Source organism: Alosa pseudoharengus, unplaced genomic scaffold (genome assembly GCF_046254945.1).
Source record: "Alosa pseudoharengus isolate Yale_2024_CS ecotype anadromous, Long Island Sound unplaced genomic scaffold, YU_APseudo_1.1 YU_APseudo_1.1_scf_3, whole genome shotgun sequence".
NCBI lineage: Eukaryota > Metazoa > Chordata > Actinopteri > Clupeiformes > Clupeidae > Alosa > Alosa pseudoharengus.
The window spans coordinates 43,103,903-43,127,431 of NW_027468718.1; positions in this window are offsets into that span (position 1 = coordinate 43,103,903).

A 23,529-nucleotide genomic window follows, 5' to 3' on the forward strand; every position below is an offset into this window, starting at 1 on the left:
GATGGCACAGCATTAAAACTGAAACTTCTAATAACCATTGTCTATGAGCACAGTTTGATACTCAATTCAGAAATGCTAGTGTTAACTTTACCATGCAACAGCCATAATTGTATTCAGACATGATACAGAAATACCGTCTTATCTGGGCCTGAGCTTTTTTAAAATGGACTGAGGTAAAGAGGAAAAACGTCCTGTGGTTAGACCAATCAAAATCTGCAATTCTTTTTGAAAATTATAGACTCATCTGGGCTAAAGAGGAGAGGGCCTATTCAAGTAGCCAACCTATCCAACTTGTTTTAGTGCTCAGTTTGAAACCCAACATCTATGACGGTGTGGAGGTGCATTAGTGCTACAGCATGGGCATCTTGCACATCTGGCAAAGCACAGTCAATTCTGGATGATGTATACAGGTTTTGAGTATCTATTGCCACCCAGGCAATGTTTTTTTCCAGGGAAGACCTTGAATATTTCAGGAACCCCTGTCAAAATGAATTCTGCACATATTTAAACAGTATATCTCGATAGAGGAAGAGTCCAGGTGCTAAAATGGCCTGTCTACAGTCCAGAGCTGTCAAATTAGGTGCATCATGGAATGACAAACATGTTGAGCAACTGAAATCCTATATCTGGCAGGAATGGGACAACATTTAATTTACAAAACTCTAGCAACTGGTCTCCTCAGTTCCTGAACATCTACAGAATTGTGTTAAATGAAGAGGTGAAGCCGCACAGTGGTAAATATACCCCTGTCCCAACTTTTTTTGAAATATGTTGCTGGCATCAGATTCAATGAACATATATTTTCCATGACATTTGTACTTTTCAACATTTTATATGTTGTCTTCATCCTTTTTGCAGCTAAACATGGGTTTTCAAGATGTGTAGATTTTCACATTCTGTTTTTATTTGCATTTTACACAACGTCCCAACTTTTTTTGATTAGGGGTTGTAGGACCTAAACTTTACTGAGGGTGTTAAATCAATAAAATCAAATAAAAATCAATTAAATAAAAAAGTGATGGGTCATAGGTCATTATATTCATAGGTCATTATATTTATTACCATAATTTGTGCTGGCATAGCAAGAACTACGAACTGTGTGCACTGTGGGATTTCAGGTTCACCAGGGGACAAAAAAAGAGACTCTAATGCTGAGAGCCGCTAGGATGCCAAGTGTGTGAAACTCCCTGTACTCGCAACGTCTTTTGAAGTGTTTCCCCCGCGTTCCTGTTTGTTTCACTTGCCAGCAGCTTTTTTAATCACGCCAGCCATTCCAGCCTGGTACAGGTGGCTAATTAATATATAATCCACAACAGGTTTGTTAAAAGTTTTGAAGTAGTTTTAAATGCTTCCAAGGCACATTGTTTATAGCATATTAATCTAATTCAGCTTGTATGTCACTCCAAATGTGTGGTCCAGAAACACAAGGAGTGTGTGTGTGTGTGTGTGTGTGTGTGTGTGTGTGTGTGTGTGTGTGTGTGTGTGTGTGTGTGTTCTGTGCAAGCCTGAAGGGTTAAAAGCCACCCCTGTAAACAAAGCGAGTCAGATCGGATCGAAAGAATCTGTGTGGCCTTTCAAGTCTTTTGGTAACACTTTAACTGCTCAGCTATGCTGGGGCCGGGTGGGCTGGAACACAGTGAGGATTTGTCTGAAAAAGCACAAAATGGAAGACCGGGTTAAAGGACAGTGCCCAAAGCCATAAAGTCATTTTCCCCACTGACCCACCGATAGAGTCATTGACTGAATTGCAACTGTTTGAAGGAGAGAAATACACTTTATGAGGACTTTAATGACACTAACCATATTGGAGGAAAGGGTCATTTTCCCTTAGAATAGGTTTATTTTCCATTTTGATTGATTTTATGCTCTTCACATATATTTTTATTTTAGGAGTCCATGTAATTCTGTTATTATTGCTGTTTTTAACATTATAAAGTTATAAAATAGTGATACGTTGGTTTACAACACTTTAGACTTTTATTCCGATTAAAATTGAATCAGCTCGATCAGATTAAAACTGCCAATCCAATTAGAATTTTAATCCGTTCTTATCCGTATTGAACAGCCATATATATGGTCAATTGGATTGCCTGCTATATCTTCTCAAGAAAAAGTAAAGCAACGGCTATTCCGATCAGATAGATCAGAGATTCTAAAGCACTTTAGAGCACCTGATTGGAATAGAACGTACCCCATGTAAACAGACGGCACACATTGTTTAATCAGAATGACAAAAAACTGACCATGTAAACCCTAGTTATCACATTACTACAACCGGTTTTGTCATCATGAGAAGGATTTCCTGATTGAACAGATAGTGGAAGAGAGATTTCATTGTTCTTCACAGAACAAATAGGAATGCACTTTATCATGAAGGCCATTCCTGGAGAATTGGCTCAGAGGGCTTTAGTTGTTTTGTGCTCCATCTCATGATCTTCCGTATAGGCATGTGTGTGTGTGTGTGAGAGTGCGTGTGTGTGTGTGTGTGTGTGTGTGTGTGTGTGTGTGTGTGTGTGTGTGTGTGTGTGTGTGTGTGTGTGTGTGTGTGTGTGTGTGTGTCTGTGTGAGTGTGTGTGTGTGTGTGTGTGTGTGGGTGTGTGTGTGTGTGTCCTCCCTTCATCTGCTTTGTGTCAGGTTGATCGTCGGGCCGGACTTGGAAGACGAGGAGGACGACGACTCCCCCTTCCTCTTCACCTCCACTATCTGCCATCTTCCCCCTGCAGCCCAGCAGGAGATCTGAAGCCTCACTGCGCAGCACAGCAATGGCAGCTCCTGATTATCTCTGAAGATGTTTGTCTTCCGGGACAGCACCCGCCCTTGGACATACTTATCACAAGGTGGCTTAATGATAGGGATATCCTCAACAAATAACAGGCCGGCAATGGGAGCACAGCCAACAGCAAGGACAGGCACAAACTGTCTGTTCGTGTTAAGACATTTTGTTACATGTTCTGGGGTTACACATGTTCACGTCAATTGAAAGTTAAACATAGCCTAATGTATATTATTTATATGTATATAAAATATACGTTAGTCAAATATTTTAAATGATATTATTTTTGTCATGTCAGCTACTGCTACCTCTACCCATATTCCAGTCACTGGCTAATTAGTCCTTGGGAAAACAAATGGTTGATCTAAGGGGTGCCAATCCAGGTGACAAGGTATTTTCCAGTTTTACAAGCTGCACGCCTCTGAGTGCCAGCATCACGCGGGGGACCGCTGCCTTTCATTTGCCTCCACCTGCAGCTTTACTGGCCCTCCACAGACAGACAGATGGTGCTGCTGCGGAGAACGGAGAAAGGGGTGATGCCTGCAGGATCACCGTGGGGGGCGAAGAGGGATGTGGGGGGCGTGGGGGGTCCCAAGGCTGCCAGGCCTCAGATGGTAAAACCCTTAATCGCAGCAGTGAGTTATTAGCCGTCTTTCTTCACAGAATGCCCCCCTTGTGTCATTTTTGATGATTGATGAACAGGTGTATGTCATAACAAGTGAGAAAGTTTACATGAAGGGCTAGAACAAAAAAGACAGTCGCAGTATCACGATAGCCACTGCTGGGAAGGTGTTGCATGGAAAGTGTCTGATACAGAGGCAGTTATGCTGTGGATAGACAACACACAAGGGAAAACATTACGAAGTCTTGTAATGAAGAAGTCTTGGAAAGACACAATTTTTATAATTTGATATGGTAAATGTGTATTTGTGCTCTTAGTGAGTGTAAAAATGAACAAAGGGGTATTTAAATAGATTTGGTGTGAAAATGTTGGAATGTCTATTTCAGCAGCTGTGGTCATGTGGTGGGATTTTAATCCTTGATTGTTCTTAACCATCTCATTAATCCTCCACCTACCTCAAACTTGAACCCTAACCCTAATCCTGACTTTTGCTATTTTCTTTCCAAACACAGAGAACTGTTTGAAAAGGCTCCATTTCTTTGTTGGTACAACAGAAAAGAGAATCAAAGGTTAAGACACAGGGGGACCGCTGGCCAGACATGCACAGTTCCTCTACACCGCTTGAACTGTGGGCTTCACTCCTTCACAAATGAGTGGTTATGAATTGGGGCTATGTTGTCATCTCACTAGCCCATGGTCACCTTGTTTTAAATCACACTGATGGACTGCTTTCTCTAGACAGATCACAAATATTTTTGACCAGCAAGCTTTTATAAAACACGCAAATATGATTAAAAAAAAAAACATATGGTCTACAAATGCTCACAAATATTTTGACCACAGTTCAGTTTTGACAATAATTATGTAGTAGGATTCAATAGCAAAACATTAGGCTTGTGGCGCCTTGAAAAATCTAATGGTCAAAACAGCATGAAGCCTCACAAAACAGCTGTGCCCTTGCAGCTGTGAGACCTGTGGTCAACAACTCTTGAGGGTTTCAAAATATTGCCAAATTATCCCCTTCTACATTTACTTGCTGACCATAAGAAAACATTAAACATCGGCAAACTCCTCTATGACACTACATCCATCTTTTTTAAAAGATCACAAGGAATTAAAAAATAAACTCTCTCATGGTGATCCCGCTGTCCACAGGCCAGAACTGACCAAGCTTGAGTTAGTTTTGTCAATTCAACAGTTCGTGTAAATATCCTTTGAAGTGATATCTTAATGTTTTCCCACATTTCTGTAAACTAAACAAATGACAGAGTTACAGGAGACCTTTCAGTTCACTCAAATGGAAACACCAATTCAGGAGACGCCAAGTGAAATATACTTTAACGTAAGTACAGCACCACACCATATGTGCAACAATTAGGCAGATTAGTCCATCACAAAAAGGCCATTTCCGAGAACAGAGCTTCCTCCATGGCTTTATTGTCTTTTGTCTTTCCATTGTGTTGGTGTCCCGGCGGTGGCGTGTGTGGGGGTGTGTGTGGGAGGGGTGCAGTGTCTTGAGCACCTTGCTGGGCTGGGACACCACATGTTTGAAGTTGAAGTGTGTGTGTGTGTGTGTGTGTGTGTGTGTGTGTGTGTGAATGTGAATGCATGTGCGCACGTGTGTGAAGTGATGGATTTCCGTGCATAGGAGTGGTACCTGCATTTTTGTCAGATAGATAAGAGTGTCACAGGAACACACACACACACACACACACACTTTGCACACAAACATGCACACAATGACAGGCACACACCCACATACAGCATGTGCATTGTGCACACACAAATCGTGCAAAAGCCAAACATATTGTCTGGTTCTATCCACTTTTACATTCCCACATATGCTTTCACTTATTTATACATATTTGTGTTTCTATAGGTACTGCGTAGAATAGATGTATTGCACGGTTGGTGCTCTACTCTCCACTGTAAAAACTAAATTCAATCACAATCCATATTCATCTCACACATTACACCACTTTGACAGATCGCTCACCTCCGGAGCACAGCGGGCCCTTGGTGATACATGGTGGTTGGCCTGACACCGGAGGTATCAGTGTGCGACGTAACCCTCCTCCGCTCCCTTTTGTTTTCGTTCGCGGCATCAGGCGGGAGGCTCCAGACCTGGTCCCAATTGTTCTCCTCCTGGCAGATCTCATCTCCAGCCCGTCGGGTCGATTATGATGTGATGGACTGATTGGATGCACATGTAGCTCTGCGAGGCCGACGTCCTGCGGGGCTGTTCACACCTGGTCTCGCTCGGAGGTGAACGGGCTGCGGTAATTCCCTGCACACACCAAGGCTCCTTTATGGAATGTGGCGGCCATGACAGCTGCATCTTTTACAGCTGTGGGACAGTGGAAGACCTGTGTATAGAGTCACCTCTTTAATGATGTGGCATAAACTCAGTACAGACTGGGCACATATGAAAACAACAATTGTGTGTGAAAACAATTTTATCCAAAGCAGGTGAAAGACATTTATATGAACAAGAAGTACTACAAGTGTGAAACGAAACCAAAAAACAAACATGAAATTGATGAAAAGCATTTTAAAACACACCATGACACTTCAACTAACGTAGGTGGTTACATACAAATCCCAAAATGGTCTCCATTATAATATCATATTGTAATACTAAATGTCTCTATTATAATGAGTATAACTGAGTTTCCTTGTGCTTAAATAATATCTTAGTGAAGATTTTAGTTTTGTGCTGTTGCCCAGGCCTCAGGGCAATGCTACTGCTCCCTCCAACCAATGCCCACCCACCCCAGACTGGAAAACTTTTCACATTTCTGCCATTTCATTTTTTGGCCACGGTCTGTTTTTAATCCCTCCTCCCAGTGGAGATGTGCCCTGGCTCCACGCGCCCGTCAGCGCAGCTACAGATGTATCTGGTCATGGCGACGATGGTAATCTGCAGCCGACACGCAAACCCTCCACCAACAAGCCATGTTTCTAATTTGTGTGGAGTCACATGCAGTAGAACTAATAACTCCCACGAATTGACTTATCTGTGTTTTGTGGTGATCCAGATAGACTAGTGCTAACCATAATAAACGTGGTGTAATTGGGAGGACTAATAGGCTATCAAAAAACTCTTAAACAAGCTATATATTCAAACTGAATCGTTTGTATATTTGCTCAGTTAGCCGATTGGGTGGTGTCTAATCTTTAGTCCCTGTAAATAGTTTGACTGACTACTGAAAGACTGAGATACATATAGGAACTCCATTTTTTCTAATGACTTAAGTCTTCATGCTATACGAAATGCTACCATGCAAATGGATTGTGAGCATTCTATATGAACACTTCCATGTGGCTGTTTTTGCTCTGGCTGAGGAAGGCCGGCATGCATGTCCACTCCCCTGGTGAGCGGCCAAGGTCCCTGCAGCCTCGTTCATGTGCACTCCAGAGGAGGAAACTTTTTTTCAGCTGCGCCTTCTTGGCGTGGACTACCTGACCCCTGTTATCACAGGAAATCACTCGTAAAACAGAGGCACAGCAGACCCCCCCTCGTTGGATAATGCATCCAACAGAGCCAGAGATGGTGGTGAATTCCAATCAATGTGGGGTGAAGGCGCTCGCTCCGAATGACCATCAGCACATCCACATGAGCAAACACCCAAGGTCTAAAAATGACTTGCATTCCCCATCGAGTTGATGTCATTTTTAAAAGTATAACAAGTGTAAGTGTTTCTATTTTCAGAAATATATGAAGCTGCTGAAAGTGTGTTGGGGGTCATTTAGATTTTGTTGCCATTTGATTATTAGGTTTTGACAGGCGAGGCAGGGGGATTACTGACATCTCAGTTCACATGGGAAAGCTTCGGTCCTGGCTTGTCTGGTCAGTGTATAGCCAGTTGAGTGGAGTGGTCAGAGCCAACAAGTAGATCAGCTTTTGTAAATGTGAGGCTCCACCTGTCATCTATCTCAAACCGGACATTTTCTTTCATTAGGAAGAATTTAATCATTTTTGGATCATAAATGAAATCATGTTTAGGAATTTGGGACAGGTTATGCAGACAAATGAAGTTAGTGGAGGCATAAACCTTGTCTGAGACTGAATAATGTTCTCCCTCGGAGGGAAGATCAATCAAATCTTTGTCACAACCAACGGCAAGAACGATTGGATAGAACTATAAATTAACTTTATTGGTGATTTGAACCACTTTGTTATTGCAATATATATTACCCTAAGTACCCATATACCCATTTGATGTCGAACCCAGTCGCTAATAGCCTTCTCTGAACTTTCACATGCTGGGAGCCACTCTCCAGCAAGACCTCCGGATAATCTGAGCAAGCTATCCCATGGTGCACCGCACTTACCGCTGCACATGCCCACATGGGAGCACAGCTGGGCCTGAACTCAGGGATTAGTCAACATCAGGAGCTCTGCATGAAAAATGGAAAAGAATGTTTACTCCCAAAACCCCAGTTAAGCTAGTCTTTGTGATGTGACTCCGCAGGTGCAGGTTTTGATTTTATGGCGGGCTTTATTTGGATCTGGTTCTGCTACAACCCCAGTTTGTTTATGCATTTCACTGGGAACCTGGGCAGTTTCTTGATGATGGGAATGAGTAAAAACGTCTGGGTTTCCACACAACTATACATGAAGCACACCTATATAAACAGAAGGATAAAGCTGATGATACTCAAGGCAATTTTGGAACCATGTTGCTGGGTGATGTTCTGTTCTGGCACATTCAACAATTTATTGTATCTTCATAACCCATGTATCATAACCCTAAGGCTTTCGTAGATATTCACAGAAATCTATGGGGTTATCACTGACACGACATTTCTCAACTGAGCTTGTCTTCGCTAAGTGACTGATGACATGTGGTCACTGGTTAAGTTTGTAACATTGTACACTGTCTCTTGTGAATATGAGATAAATTGGACATGGCAGCTCCCAACAAACACAAACAGATCGCCTGAATTGTTGTCAGTGTTTTTGGAGGGGTTGCAGATGCTGCGTTTGTAGTGCTATCATCGCGTGGCTGCTGGCAAATCCTCAGGCGCATGACTTTTGATGTGCAACACCCAAGCATATAACACAGACATAAATTCACATGCCAAATTTATGCTATATGGTTCAGAACAAACACTCTTTATCCCTTATGCTACGCAATATATATTGTCTTGACTCTTGACTTTTCCATCTGCAGTATACCAGCAAAGGAAAGCAACAAAATGGTTGTATTTCATTCAGAAATATGTTTAGCAAGATCCATGACGTCTGGCTTTGTTTAACTTTGAATTTATGTTATACTCGTTCTTCGTTGTTTACTTCGTGTACCTTGTATACATTTGAAAAGATCTTCAAGTCCTACGGGCATGAGTGTATAAATCAGCGGAGTGGATCATAAACATCACTTTATCATCAATGAACTTGTAAGGTCAGCAATTTGCATACCTAAACCAGTGTAAAGGTGACAAAAGCTTTTATAATCAACAGCACCCCCGTTTATACACAGTGAATTTGAAAGTCACTGTTTTCAGCTGCCATTTGGTCTCGGTTCTTGTCACCCTGCTGAGGGCCTAACTCAGGCCCGGGACTCTCCTGGACCACATGATACTGTACCTGAACTGTATTTGTCAAAGGAGAAATAATCTGCCGTCACTATGTTAATAGTTAAATTGTTTTATATAAGGAGAAGAACACAGATTCTTCTCACCTTTCTGTTTTCCTCTATTCTGCCTCTTGTATTTGACTGGGCTCTGCCTTCTGGAGTAGGTCTTGCTCTCTCTGGCCTCTCTCTCTCTCTCTCTCTCTCTCTCTCTCTCTCTCTCCTTTCTTTGTGGTTTGTTTTCATTTCTTTATATTTGATGTATTATTTTTATCTGATGTATTTAACATCTGACTTGTGTTATAATTTGTTATTGTTGTTGTTATTTGGTTGAGCTTATTTTGTCCAACGGCATCCAACTCGTAGTATATGCCTATCTGAATTTTACCACCATTTATATATCTCTCCTCGTATGCCATGCCACTACTCTGCTACTACTTGGTAATTATTCAAGGTCAATTTCTTAATTTTATGGAGTCAGATTAATTGTAGTTTCTCATAATATTTACCACTGCTTCACTGCTCTGTCCTGTTAAAGACATGTTAGACGTAACATTTTACAAACTTTCATGTCAGTGGGTGCCGGGATATCTAAAAAAAACATAGCTTGTGGTTTCTCTGGACTATGAAGACATTTTCAACATTTTAAGCATTCTTATATTTACAAACAGTACACTTTTGAAAAGCCTGTGGTCAGTTCTAAATGCTTATTGGGTGGAGTAAGCGCCAATGATACAGTCACCATTGCATTGCCTTAGTGGACTTAGAGCTCGCATTCCTTCGGGTCTTACCGAAAGACAACCTCTGGAACATCAGCAAGAATTTTCCCATTTTCCCAAGTTGAGGCCGAGGTCAACCAGACGTAATCTGTAATCCAATAGAGGAGGGGTCTACTTCAGGGGAGAAGTCTCCCTAGATGGATGTTTGTGTTTGTATGTTCATGTGAGTGTGTGTACATGAAAGTGTGTGTACAGTATAAAGGACCTGTGTTTATTTCTGAGTTTGAGTGTGTGTGTGTGTGTGTGTGTGTGTGTGTGTGTGTGTGTGTGTGTTTAAGAGTGAGTGAGAGTGAATGAGTGAGTGAGAGAGAGAGAAAGAGACAGAATGGTGTGTATACCATGGGATTTGCTCCCAGTTGAATACACTTCTGAGTTCACTAAATGTCTCACGTCTCAGTCATTAAACCAATCAATTTATCACACATACCAGAGACATTGATATTGTGTTAATGCCATCACTGACCAGAACAAAGTTATCCCTTTGGCAGTGAGCCTCGGTGTGTGAGAGAAAGAGAGTCACCTCCAGGCCAGGGTTAACCTTGACCGCTTCACCCTGGGTATGCTCAGTCCCTCCATGAGCCGGCCTCAGGGAGTATCAGATTCTGCAGTGGTCCACAACCAGTTTGACAAGCCTCATGGATCACAACGCTGCTGGAGGAAATGTGGAGAGAGCAGTTAGATGCTGTGTTAGTGATGCCGGCGGAGTCGTGCCACTCGCTTGTTTGTGTTTCAGGACATTTGTCCCTGCCCCAGGGGAGATATTACGTCCCTGGAGGAGGTAAAAGATGGATGAACGGGGCTGATTTCAGACCCCTACTACTGACCACAGAGCGCATAACCAACACATGCAGTCTCACAGTCTGCCAAAGGCAGAGAACATCAGCCAGTCGTACAGAGGAGTTGAACATGCGTTTTGGTTTAGGCCCAGCATTATTTATGATCCGGCTTCAAGTGCCCCCTGAAACCTATGGGACGCATTTGTCTATTCTCTCATCTTCAAAGCGAGACCGAGCAGAGGGAAGCATGCGTGCTAGGTGCCATAACACAGCACTGGGCGGCCATGTGTATCCAGAACAGCTTGTAAACAGCAGCAGAGGCGGTGGCGTAGTATTCCACACCATGGTTTGTGATGTGCTGAAAGGCGTGCATGATGAATTACGTCTCAGTTGAAAGCCTGGTTTGTCTTCAGACTAGTGAGACCTGCCCATTTGAGTGATCCAGGTGAATATGCACCTGGTTATCTTGTATATGGTTATCTCTGGTAATAGGATATTATCAGGTGATCTCAATTACAGTATTGGTATTTATCACCCAGAGAGAAGAAATACTCTTTTCTGATTGGCTGGTGGGGTGGCTATTCATTCTGAATAACGGAACACCTATGAAGTAGATCTGGTAAAAAAGTTTAATCAGAGAGGGTTAAAGCGGAGGATCTTTGGTTTAATCAACATATCAACGCTTATGAATGGTAACTATAACAACCATAGTAGGACGATGGTTGAGCCTGGAAGCAGGCTTTGCAACAATGGAATCAACTGTCCATGCTATCGCTGTTCTTGGGTCAAACTAAGTTGTATAACAAACTGAACAAGTTGGCTTCTTTTTAAACGGAACCGCTTATTTCCTTTGCGTGCTATAAAGGCATGACTATTGCCTATAGTGGCAACCGGGTGATAAACAGAATAATGGCCTTCAAGGTGTCCTGTTATACAGAATTAATGGACTCTGTGAAGTTCTTTGCCTCACCCTCATCCATTAATTCTGTATAACAGGACACCTCGAAAGCCGTTATCCCTTACATTTAATGGATGGGTTTATACATAAATCATTGTTTGCTTGCTAATGTGAAATGATTTTACTTTACACATAGTCATGGCATATTTATCAGCAGTGGCCTATCAGCCCATGGGCACTGGCTAAATTCACCTTACAGTGACAGATTTTTGTGTGTGTGTGTGTGTGTGTGTGTGTGTGTGTGTGTGTGTGTGTGTGTGTGTGTGTGTGTGTGTGTGTGTGTGTATGTGTGTGTGTGTGTGTGTGTGTGTGTGTGTGTGTGTGTGTGTGTGTGTGTGTGTGTGTATGTGTGTGTGTGTGTGTGTGTGTGTGTGTGTGTGTGTATTTCAATGGGCTGAGCCATTCATTTGGAAACAATAGCCAGTTGTTACTGGCTTTTGTGCCGTGTTGAGATGAATTACAAGGTTCCATTTCAGAGTGTGGCGGTGACTCATCATCAGGTACAGAGCACAGTGGAGGCCCCGAGACTTCCATCACACAGCACATGGATGGGGTTTCCCCCCAGAGGACAACTGAACAGAAACTACAGGTTCGGCAATATTTTTCATACACACACAGGGGCCAACCCCAGTTGCCATGTTCGGTGAGTTTTACTCTTTAATTTCACTGCATGTCAGTGACAGTCGATAAGATGTCTTATTTAATGTATTTTTAAGCCATATTCCAAAGGCCTGATGGACAGTGAATGAACACATTGTTGAACATAACTCTATCAGATCAGCACGTCTGAAATTTCTATAATTACTGAGCATGGAAATACCATTTAAGATATATAATCTGACCCATGGGTTTATGAACAAGCTACCATTGATTATGCTGGGGGAATCTCACCCGTCCACTCTGCTGTTTGGAACCCGAGTTGACCCTGCACCGGTGAGCTCTAAACGAAATATCATACTCAAGATCTCCACGGCGCGCTGTCACTCACGTCAGCTGGAGGCAGTAGGAACGCTCGTCGAATAGTCCCTCTGTGATTTGTAAAAAAAAAATAAAAAAAAAGAAAAGTCAAAAGCGTTGGAGCGGTTGACGGTGCTGCCCAGGTTAACTGACTCGCTCACGCCCACCCGCTGAGACCCCGGTGGACTGCTGAGTGACTGCTCGGACAGTGATGGACGTTTAAAGGATCCCCTGGAGTTAACTGGAGCCCTCCGCTCCTGGTTTAGTGCGTGTGAGGACGGTGGGGGTGGAAGTGGGCATGAAGAGAGGCTTTGTGGAGGGAGGGTGGAGGGAGTTCCTCCATGCCAGCGCCACCCACAGAGAGGAGCTGGAGAAGGCAAAGCCGAAGGCCGAGGCCTCCTGAAAGCTGAGGGCTGCTGCCTGCCTGCTTCACTTGAACTCGGTTTGACTCCGTCGGATGGGGGTGAGGGGTTAGCGGTTTATCAGACTTTTAAAGTGGGCTCATCTGAAAGAAAGGCAGCCCTCCCAGACCACTAAAGTCATTTTTTAGAAGTGGAGTAATCTGTCACGTAAGCAGCAGGGAGGGGGGCTAATGAATGACATGAAAATAATCATTTCAGTTAACCTAATGATCAGTGATTTCAAAATGGTTTTTGAAATGTCTTTAATATGAAAGTAATTAATATGAAAGCAGATCATATAAGTTCTGTTGTGGCTGGATCAACAGTATTCGGTGAATTTGGATTGATGAAGTGATGGTTGATGCAGGTGACCCATGCTCCCCTAATAGTCATAGACTGGACGAACCACAAGCCACATACAGCTCTGCTGGGATCGGGAGATATGTGTGGTGGGCAAACTGGTTGAGAAAGGAAAAGAGAGAGAGAGAGAGAGAGAGAGAGAGAGAGAGAAACAGGGAGCTTCCAGCGCTGGCTGCTACCGCTGTTAGCTCGGGTTCCCCCGGTGGTTGGCGTATCGGATTCCGTGGCGGTGTGCCGTGCCGCCTCGGCAGCTGTGATGATGGATGAGGCCTGGGGGTGCCTGGACTGCACTGTTTGTTTATAGGTGTGGCCAGACAGAGGGCCGGCCCGTCCTGTCCAGAGAGAGAGGGCCCCTGGGTCTAGGACCCAGCTACTGTGCTTCATTAGCTGGATAAGGGCCTCTATTCATAACTGAGCTGTGAACTGATTGTAAGGATGTTTGGTCAGAGGCTGAGGAAGAACAATACAGATGGAGTCTCAGGTTCATATTAACATAGGAAAGCAAAAGGCCAACGTGCAGACTTACTGATAGTTTGCTCCCAGAATAGCAGGAAGCTGTTGACACACCTTGAAAGGAAACCATCTGGATTCTGGCCATTTTTATTTGACCTCATGATTATGCTTTTTTTCCGCTCCTCACTCTCAAGTGAGTGACCTCAGTGTTTAGTTGTATATACACTGTAACTATAACAAGCGTGTGTGTCTGGGTGTGTGCGTGTAAGAGAGCTGCATGTTTGTGTGTGTGTGTGTCTGTGTGTGTGTATGTGTGTGTGTGTGTGTGAGTGAGTGTGAGTGAGTGAGTGTGTGGTGTGTGTGTGTATGAAAAAGATCACAGGATCCAGGAAAAGAAACAGAGGAACATTCCTTGTATCTCTCTGAATTGTAGGGCCCAGGGTTTGTTATATTGTGTCATTCTTCATTTCATTCTGTGTGTTCATTGGTGTGTCCCATCAGCCCTTTCCAAACACATTTTAAAACTGAACAATGAATCAAATGTTCAACAAGGTAACCCCACTATCATTCTTTGTTTTAAAAATGGAATGTATTGGCGTCAGACATCAATACATACAATTTTCTACATCCAGTACGCCGGTGATGCGAACTGGGTGTGCATTTTGACTAACGGCTCCTCTGCTGACGTCAACTGTTTCCCTTACCTCCACAAACTCTTGAGATGTATTCTGGTCATGATTGCCAAGTTCTCAGTACTGTTCCTCAATACATAATACATTTTGTGCCTTAGTGCAAACTTTATACAGGAAATCACCTCTCCCTCTCTGTCTCCCTCCCTCCCTCCCTCCCTCTCTCTTTTGTCTTTCATCCTCAGCCTGCCTCCGTGAGGACTGCAGCCCTCTCTGCGGGGTCGAGGTGGCAGGGGAGCTGAAAATCAACTCAACATGCTGCTGCGCTGCCCTTGTGCCGGCTGCGCTGGCCTAATCAGGAGCACCAGCGTGCTGCGGGCCAAAGCACACCGCCACCGCCGCCGCCACCGCCACCGCCACCGGAGCACATTAACGAGCGCGCCGCCGGAGGTGCTTTCCAGTAATCACCGCTCCTCTATCACTCCTCTTTCTCCTCCCGCTCTTTTAATCTCTCCCTCTCTTTCCCTATGTTTTCCTCCCGCTCTTTTAATCTCTCCCTCTCTTTCCCTCTGTTTTCCTCCCTCTCACGTTCTCTTCCCCTCTCTGCTCAGTGGGGTATCTGCTGAGCACATGGTACAAGATCTTCTGCCCTTACTCTTTTCTTTCCTACCCTTCTCTCTCTCCCCCCTTCCTCTATCTTTCTCTCCCTCTCTCTTTCCCTCTCTCTCTTTCCCTCTCTCTCTGTGGCGTTTTCTTGGCTCTTTGCCCAAACGTGGCTTTTGATCCGTGACAGGGCCCTGGTTCCTGTCAGCGCACCGATGCTCGAGGTTATCGTAATTACACATCTATTTAGAGTGGGGGCGCAGTGCTGGACCGGGAGGTGTCTCCTCCACCGCGCAAGGCACCGGCTGCCTCAGACAGAATGGGGTGGGGAGAGAGTGACAGTGAATCAAAAGAAGAGAAAGAGTGATAGAGGGAGAGAGAGAGAGAGAGAGAGAAAGACAGAAGCTTTCAGGCTTAGCATTTTTAGCCCTGGATGTCTCTCGCTTTGCGCTCCGGTGATTCTCCACTTATCGGGATGTGATCAGAGCGGGTGCACTTTTGGAGGCATAGGGGGCTGGGTGCAGAGGGTTAGGGGGTGCAGAAGGCGACGGAGAGAGGCCACATTCATGGGCCCCCATGCTGTCAGGCATGTTAAGTCATGTCAGTTTCAATTATGACGCACACATAATCTCTCCCATGTGTGGCTGGGGTGTAAGGCGCCTTTACATTCTCCTCCTGAAGATATTCCATATGGAGCTCATGCCCTCTCTGCATTGAGGAATATAGCAGGAAAATCAGCAAGTTCCAAATATGACAGCAGAACAACAACTAACTTATGCTGCAATAAATATTTCTAGATGTCACACTCCCAATGTGACTTTCTTACAGCTGCATACTACAACAGTGTAACATTTACAATATAGGAATGTGTTTCTAGACCTCAGTTTCAGGAAGGCTGCAAAGTTTAAAAACAAGACAAATTGGCTTAAAGGCCTCTGGGTACAATCAATGTGATGGAAGAACTGATCCAATGCACTGGGCCCATGTATTAGGTTCAACAGCAGTGTTTCTCTTTCATTCAGACTATGACCATGATGAATGGTTACAAGTACGCCCCTCCATTCATTCATTACATTGAGACGTATAGAGGTGGGATTCCATACAGCCTCAACAGAATGTGTGAGTGAGTGTGTGTGTGTGTGTGTGTGTATGTGTGTGTGTGTGTGTGTGTGTGTATGTGTGTGTGTTTCCGTATCTGAAGGTATGTGTTGTAGAAGACTGGAGTCTGTCTGCCAACAGTGACCACGACCCTCTTTATGAAGCCATCAATCTAGCTGAGCCTTATTTCCCTTCTAGAGAGAACTTTTTTCTAAAGGATAGCTCTTCAGAAACTCACAGATCCATGACAAGCACTTTGCATACATCAAATGATTTTGAGGAGGATAAAAACCAACTTAGCACATCTCATGGTTATAGTGAACAGGCGTCGTGGATACTTCTATGAATTTAACATGTTTTCAGATTTTACGCCTCCAGCTACCAGCTTTGGTAAAATTATATTAAATCCCAGCCTTAACAAGTGAAACCACATACATGTCATGCATAAAAATTGAGAGGAGAATGCACATTTTTATACAGATTCTGTTTTCTCATATGATCAAATACATCTCAATCCGATTAGGAAACAGGGTGGTCCTTTCAACCGTTCATGGCAAACCACTCTAGTGCTACCACATGTTGCATGGAGACAGTGCTTTTTCTCTTTGCGTTTGACCACTGAATTGAATGTGTAAATAATTGCAAGAACACTTGAGAGCAATTTGCCAGAGCTCTTATAATTTTTTACATCTGCCGACGATTCCAAATGTGTTTACAGTATGTAACAAGTGTGCTTCTCTCTCTCATTACATACAAAAAACATTTATTTTGACCTCACCTGATATCATTTATATGTAATACTTTATTAAGATCTGAAATATTTTTTAATGCTATGTCTTAGTGAGCTGTGTTAGAGCGGCGCTGTCGATGTCTGTATACATTCCTACCGTCAGTCTTGTGCTTTGACAGCTTTCACAGGAAATCCTCTTCATGGGGTGTGCGTGGTGTCACTCTATGCCTGGAGGGGGTGATTATGGCCCTCATTAACCAGCAGGATGGGATATCGAGTAGAGAATCGCCTAACGCTAGGCTTCCCCTGGTTCCCACTGACAACCTGGAACGGCGAGAGGAAACCTGACCTGGAGGTATTTTGGACTCCTTACATTCTAAGAGGCAGGTGCCCAGAGTGTGCTGCGGCCCAGAGTGTGCTGTGGAGAGACATGGGAGTGCCCAGGGCGAGTAATGCAGCTCATCGCCAGCTCGGCCCTTCACCTTCGCATTCTCCGTGACACACACAGTGTCACGGCATGGGACTGACAGCGTAGCCACTAGCAAGATGAAAGGCTGAGACCTTTCTGCTGCCATACTTCACCTTTGTGTCACATATAGGATTAAGTTTGGACACTGGCTGCACTTGGTTGTGCCCAGTATACAATTCCATGTGTGTGTGTGTGTGTGTGTGTGTGTGTGTGTGTGTATGTGTGTGTGTGTGTGTGTGTGTATGTGTGTGTGTGTGTGTGTGTGTGTGTGTGTGTGTGTGTGTGTGTATGTGTGTGTGTGTGTGTGTGTGTGTGTGTGTGTGTGTGTGTGTGTGTGTGTGTGTGTGTGTGTGTGTTCTTTTCTTGGTTGGACAGATCTAGTGCCAAAATCCAAGCAGGCTTCTCTATTGTGTGGACATTATTGCCAGCATTTCCCTCAATGGATTTATGTTTGCAACTTCCTCAAACTCTTTCATGTGAAGATGGTTTATGATATAGTGATCCCATCTTGTAACATTTCTTGTCCTGTTATAATAAACCTTGTGTACATAAAACAAATGAAATAAAAGATGGTGAAACTTTTATTTCCTTTTTACTCCCTCTTTATCTATGAGTTGTTTTATTTGTGGAGAAAAAACAAAGCTTTATATAAAGCTTTATTTGTGGAGAAAGAACAACATAAGCTTAAAGCTTTATTTGGAGTCCTTAAAGCAGTATCAGGGAGCTTTGCACTGATCTCTGGACCTGTTCTGTTTGAAACGTAAAAAGGTATGTCAAAACATTTTAAGGTCACGCTCCAAACAGATTTATTTAATGTGTTTACTATTTTAAAATAGTTTCCTATGATCAATGATTCCAGTAACATTATTAAATGAATAGGATATGTTTGAATTAATTATGATGATTAATTAAGTGATGACAAATAACTATTACCATCAACATATGTGCTCAACATGGACATGCTGTTTCCATATGTTCCAGCAGTTATTGTTATTCCTCACCAACGCATCAGTTATTGTTATTCCTCACCAACGCATCAGTTATTGTTATTCCTCACCAACGCATCAGTTATTGTTATTCATCACCAACGCATCAGTCAGAATAAGGGAAAAGGAAAATGCAGCTTAGCTGATCACAAACAGATGCTATGATCCTCAGTAAGCTACGAGGAGAAACACCTGCATATGCACCCTCAAATACCAGGGCCAGCATTGTCAAGATGAACTGTGTTAAAAGGCCCAGGAAGTATTGCATGAACATATGGCAGCAATTATAACTGAGGTTAATAAAGTATGCGCAACACGAAATAGGAGGAAGACTTCAGCTGTACACGGAATAGGAAGTGCATCCAGACGGAAGGATATAAAGACCCTGGATTCTTTTCATCTTCGGAATCACAGTTGAGGCCATCATCTCACCTTTTGGTCAGTCACGTGCTGGCAGTAACTCGTACTAATTGCAAACAGCGGGGAGGGTCCGAAAATTATGAAAATGTTGAACCATTTATTCGGTGGGTGTGTGTACACAGCACACTGTTCAAACTCAAAACAGCTGAAAGCTCATCTACAGTTCCAAGTCAGTATATCTTAATGGAAAGAGAGTGGAGGAAAAGTCATGTTGTGGAGATGGAATGCTACATAAAAGCTCCCCCTTTCAGATATATCTCCCTACTGAACAAAGTGAACCTTATTAGCTCTCCTACAGTAGGCTATCTTCTCTTAATCAGCTCCTTGGCTACAATCACGCTACTGATGAGCATTCATTTGGACATTGTTTATTCATATGTGTCATCATAAACCAATTATTGGTAATGGCCCACATTATTGGACAATTAGCTTGTAGAGAGAATGATATGTGAGCTCTGCTGTGTGATCCTGAGTGAAACATATTGGCAGTGACATCAGCTTCTTTGTCTAGGCAAGGCTGCTGATTTTACAGGCCAAGGACGTGTCACATTTAATACAAGAAGCAAGCAGCCTCCCACCACATTTTGGTCTCTCAAAGCAACAAATAAAAATTCTGAAATGCCAGACTACATTGAATGAAAAAAGGAAGAACATGTTTGACGTTTGGTTCTCCATGCTGGCTACAGTGTCTTGTCTGTGTTGTTTTTTCGCGCACTTCATTTAATAACCTCCAAATATGTTCCGCTTGTGTTTCCATCTCTGAATGAATCTCTATTATTCACTCGCTCAGCCAAAACATTTTTAATCTAAACACATAGCCTCAAAAGCAAAGCCTTGGTTCATTAAAAAGTAAAAATCTGATATTGAGTTGTAAACCTGTTCAGCTCCACCAGGAATGTCAGGGTATGTCTGAAACTTTGCAACATTGAACCTGTTTGGCCTTCTACAAATCTAGTGACTCTGACATATATTGTCATTAATATGGATGACAGCCATGACGGTTGCATGACTCCTGGCTTGGGGTGTTGTGAGTTGCAGGCTTCTTCGATCAGTACTGCCTGGGTTCAGCCACAGTTCAGGCAGTGTATTAGTGCATGCCTGTCTTAATTGAGACTTCTCTGGCGATAATGGCGTGACGGAGCCAGTGTAGGCATGCCACGCCACCAAACGAAAAGTCAAAACAAAACACAAAAAAAAAATGTGCAGGCAGAAATGCATAGCCTCAGAGTCTCTCACAACAATGGCTTGAAAACTCAGTCTTGCTGTACAGAAAAGTAAACACGCCCTTTCAAACTTTGATTAACTGGGATTGAAAATACTGTAGATACAATCTAAACTACTAATTTAGAAAAAAAAATTCTACCACATGCTGAAAAGTATGTGTTTTGCAAATACAATTGTAAAGAAAATTACTTTTTAAATGATCTAATGTGTATTGAATGATGGGAGAAAACCACAGTGGTTAAAGGAACGGTCTCCATTTCAAGAAAGTTTCCATTGTGTGGCGATCCACTGAGTGTCATAATAGCCTCAGCTTCTGGCTGCCAATCACTGGCCTATAAATCACTGGTGACACAATGGAAATGTGATCCCCATCACTGCCAGTGAGGCGGAAACAAACGGTGGCAACTGTACCTGGGGTTACATGCTCGGACATTCAGCAGCAAAGGGTGGGGGCCAGGGAGTTTCGCCCCGCCAGCTTTTAGAGCTCCACAAAGCTGGCATTTGTTTTATTGAAGCCCGCTAACGGTGTGACATTTCACCTCCCTTTGTGGAGCTTTTACTCCCTTGGGCTCGATAGAACAAACTCCTGCTATTAATAGTGATTTCTGTCAATTAGCCAACGGTTTTTTTTCTTTTTCTCAGGATGGAGTTTGAAGGTGCCTCTTGAATTTTCTTTTTGCTAAATGTAAGGGAGTGGTAAAAAGAAGAAGAAGAAGAAGAAGAAGAAGAAGAAGAAGAAGAAGAAGAAGAAGAAACATCCCAGCCACACCTTTAAAAGTTTGTTTCAAATGTAGTCAGAAGATACATGAAACCACACCCAAGGGAAAATATATATATACCCCTGAGACCCAGTTCATTTATTTGCCATTGACATTGTGATCATGTACTGACATTTCCAGCAGCCTGTGTTTCTAATCATACGTAGAAGACGTAAGGGCAAGCTGTCAGACAGTGCTATGCAAATAACATACAGCACACTTGTACAGTCACAACATCTATACAGTACAGTGCTGGCAGCCAGACAGCAACCTGTCAAACAGCCTATGGTCCATACATTGAAATAGTGCTGTGGTATCATAGAATTCATTAAACATATGGAAGGTCCACAGCCAAAGAGGGGAGCTGTGATGTATCCTCTGATAAAGTTGGGTCATGAAATACGTGTGAAGCACTGTGAGGCAGATCTGTCTATATTTCTTTGATTTTATCTTCAGGAGAAGTTAAATTTCACATTCTAATGCAACCCTATCATGCAAACTGTATCATCCGTGACATCCATTCCGAAGAGGACCATAATTCAGTCCTTGACATGCCGTGATAGTGAACATCACTGGGATACTTTGGGCTGGGATAGCTCTTACAGTAACTGTCATCACAGACTCGCATGCGAGGAAGATGGACAGTTTCTAGGCTTCAGCTTCAAACTCCTGTCAGACCTACTGCATCAGCCTCAGGATAAAGCATGACCAGGCCGGAGTACTGTTGTGTGTGGATCCTTCCAGTGGACCATGCGCCCCTGCTTCCACGGCAGAGAGCCACATTACTGAAATTGAATTTGGGTTTACCAGACATCTTTCAGGTCAAAACTCTCGAGAGGAGACAGCTTCTCAGAAATGTCAAGCAGAAAGGTCTCATGCAGTTAACCCTTCTTCTAAATCACAAAACACCAAATCAGATCACCCTCTCTGTATATAGACTGGTGTTTGTGATTACAGTTACTAGATATCTTAATTTCCATCGGGTGAGTTCATGTGTAGCAAACGTCTCAGGATAAGTGGATGTAGGGTCAGCGATACCTTTTTTTAATCCCAATTACGGTTGTTATGGATCAAACTAATCTAAGACGAATCTTATGTCAGCACTTAACCTCATGGTCCCCTGCCATTATTTAAATGAACATACCCCTCTCTGCAACATATCTGGGAGTCTGGCTTAACAAAATGGAAATAACTATAGGCCCTATTTCACTGTGACAGAGGTATTTAGTGGAGAACTTAGTGGCTTGAGGATTAATGAATAAGATTGTATGTTTAACAATAAAACATCACTGACATTAACAGATGTGCTGTACTTAAAAAGATACTCATTCATGTCGTATTCTTAATGCCCACCCTCCAGCCATGGTTAAAGTGGGAGAAATACCCCACCCCTTTAGCCATGCACTAGGCGCATCCCCCTCCAGATGGGCCAGGAGCTAATTAGCCCAAATCGGACGAGACATCTGGACCTCAGGGACCAGCAGGAAGACCACTGACAGAGACCGCTGAGAGAGCACTGTGATGCACGATTTTAATTATTGTATGGCTTTGAAGTCGGATGACAGTTCAGCTAAATGTAGTCCTTCAGACATGGCGATCTCTATCATTTGATACGCTTGTCGACCAGAGCACACAAAATGGTAGCAGGCCCTTAGTTGACAAGTCTTTTTGAGGTTTGTTTGGAGATCTCTGTGTGTAGCTACAGCTAGCTGAATGGCTGAGTTAGCGTGGACAAGAGAGTGTTAGCATGAGGGACACAAGAGACAGGATAACCACAGAGAATGGTGGAGAGTAGCCTAATGTGAACAGGAGGAATTTGGGGATGTTGTTTCTGTGGCAGAGACGCATGAAGTCCTCAGAGTCAGGGGAATTACCTCTACCAATGCTGTGCTAGATTTGCCACCATTAGTGGAGTCAGCCTTACAAACAACACAGAAACATACTGGTGGAGTTTTATGGTCAAGGTATATGGCAGCATGCATATTTAATGCATAATGTAGTCTACACACCTGGTTTTCATGAGATGATTCACTTATTTATGGCGTTTTGTGTAGAGGGAAGGGAATGTCAACTGAATGTCATGATGGTCTGGATTAACCAATGAACAACATGTTACCCTTCATCTGACCTTGAGTGCTTTGATGAATACCCACATCCTAATTTCAGAGTAAATGTTTATTTTACGCCATCAGAAGAAGCGCTAAAACACTCTTCAGTGGTGGATGTGATTAGACTGTTTGAAATTCCTGTCTTGATCACAAAGGGAGTTCAAACAGAGTCGGCGTACACACACTGTGTTTTTGGTTTTACAGTTGCCAGAACTTCCAGCCCATGAGTGTAAGACAGGAGTGTGACTGCAAAAACAGATGAAAGAGATTCACAGCCACCACAACCTCTTTCATACTGTTTTACTCTATTAAAATACCAGGATAGCTCCTATTGTTCCTCTGTGTGTTTGTGTGCATTTAGACAGTTAAAATGGGGCCCCTAGAGTCTAGGGCTTGGTGCACTTTCGAGTGTGACAAGGGTGTTGCAGACAGAGCAGTAGGCCTACTGTTTTTATGGGACACCATCTGAACTTCCACTTTGTGTTCTTGTTGTTTCCCTAGTGAGATGTACTTTGGATCGGGGCAGTGGGTTTCTTGAATACTTCCTGTCTGATTTGATGGGTTTTCACCCACAGAATGTTCACAATGTAGTTCTTACCATTGCGATCCATTAAGGAGGCAGACTCAATATGCAAATGCATTGCAGTGGTCATAAGATGTCAGTCAGCCAGCAGCAACGAGAGGACAACAGTGTTTGGATATCTCACATTTGCATCACCGTCATGGTATGAGGTTTTCTTGCTATGGGTATCAATGGGGTAAATCAAAACAATTAGCTTGTCATTAATTGTAAAATCAGTCATTCAAACCTTAAATCTTCTAGATACTGTTCCTGTGTGAGAACAG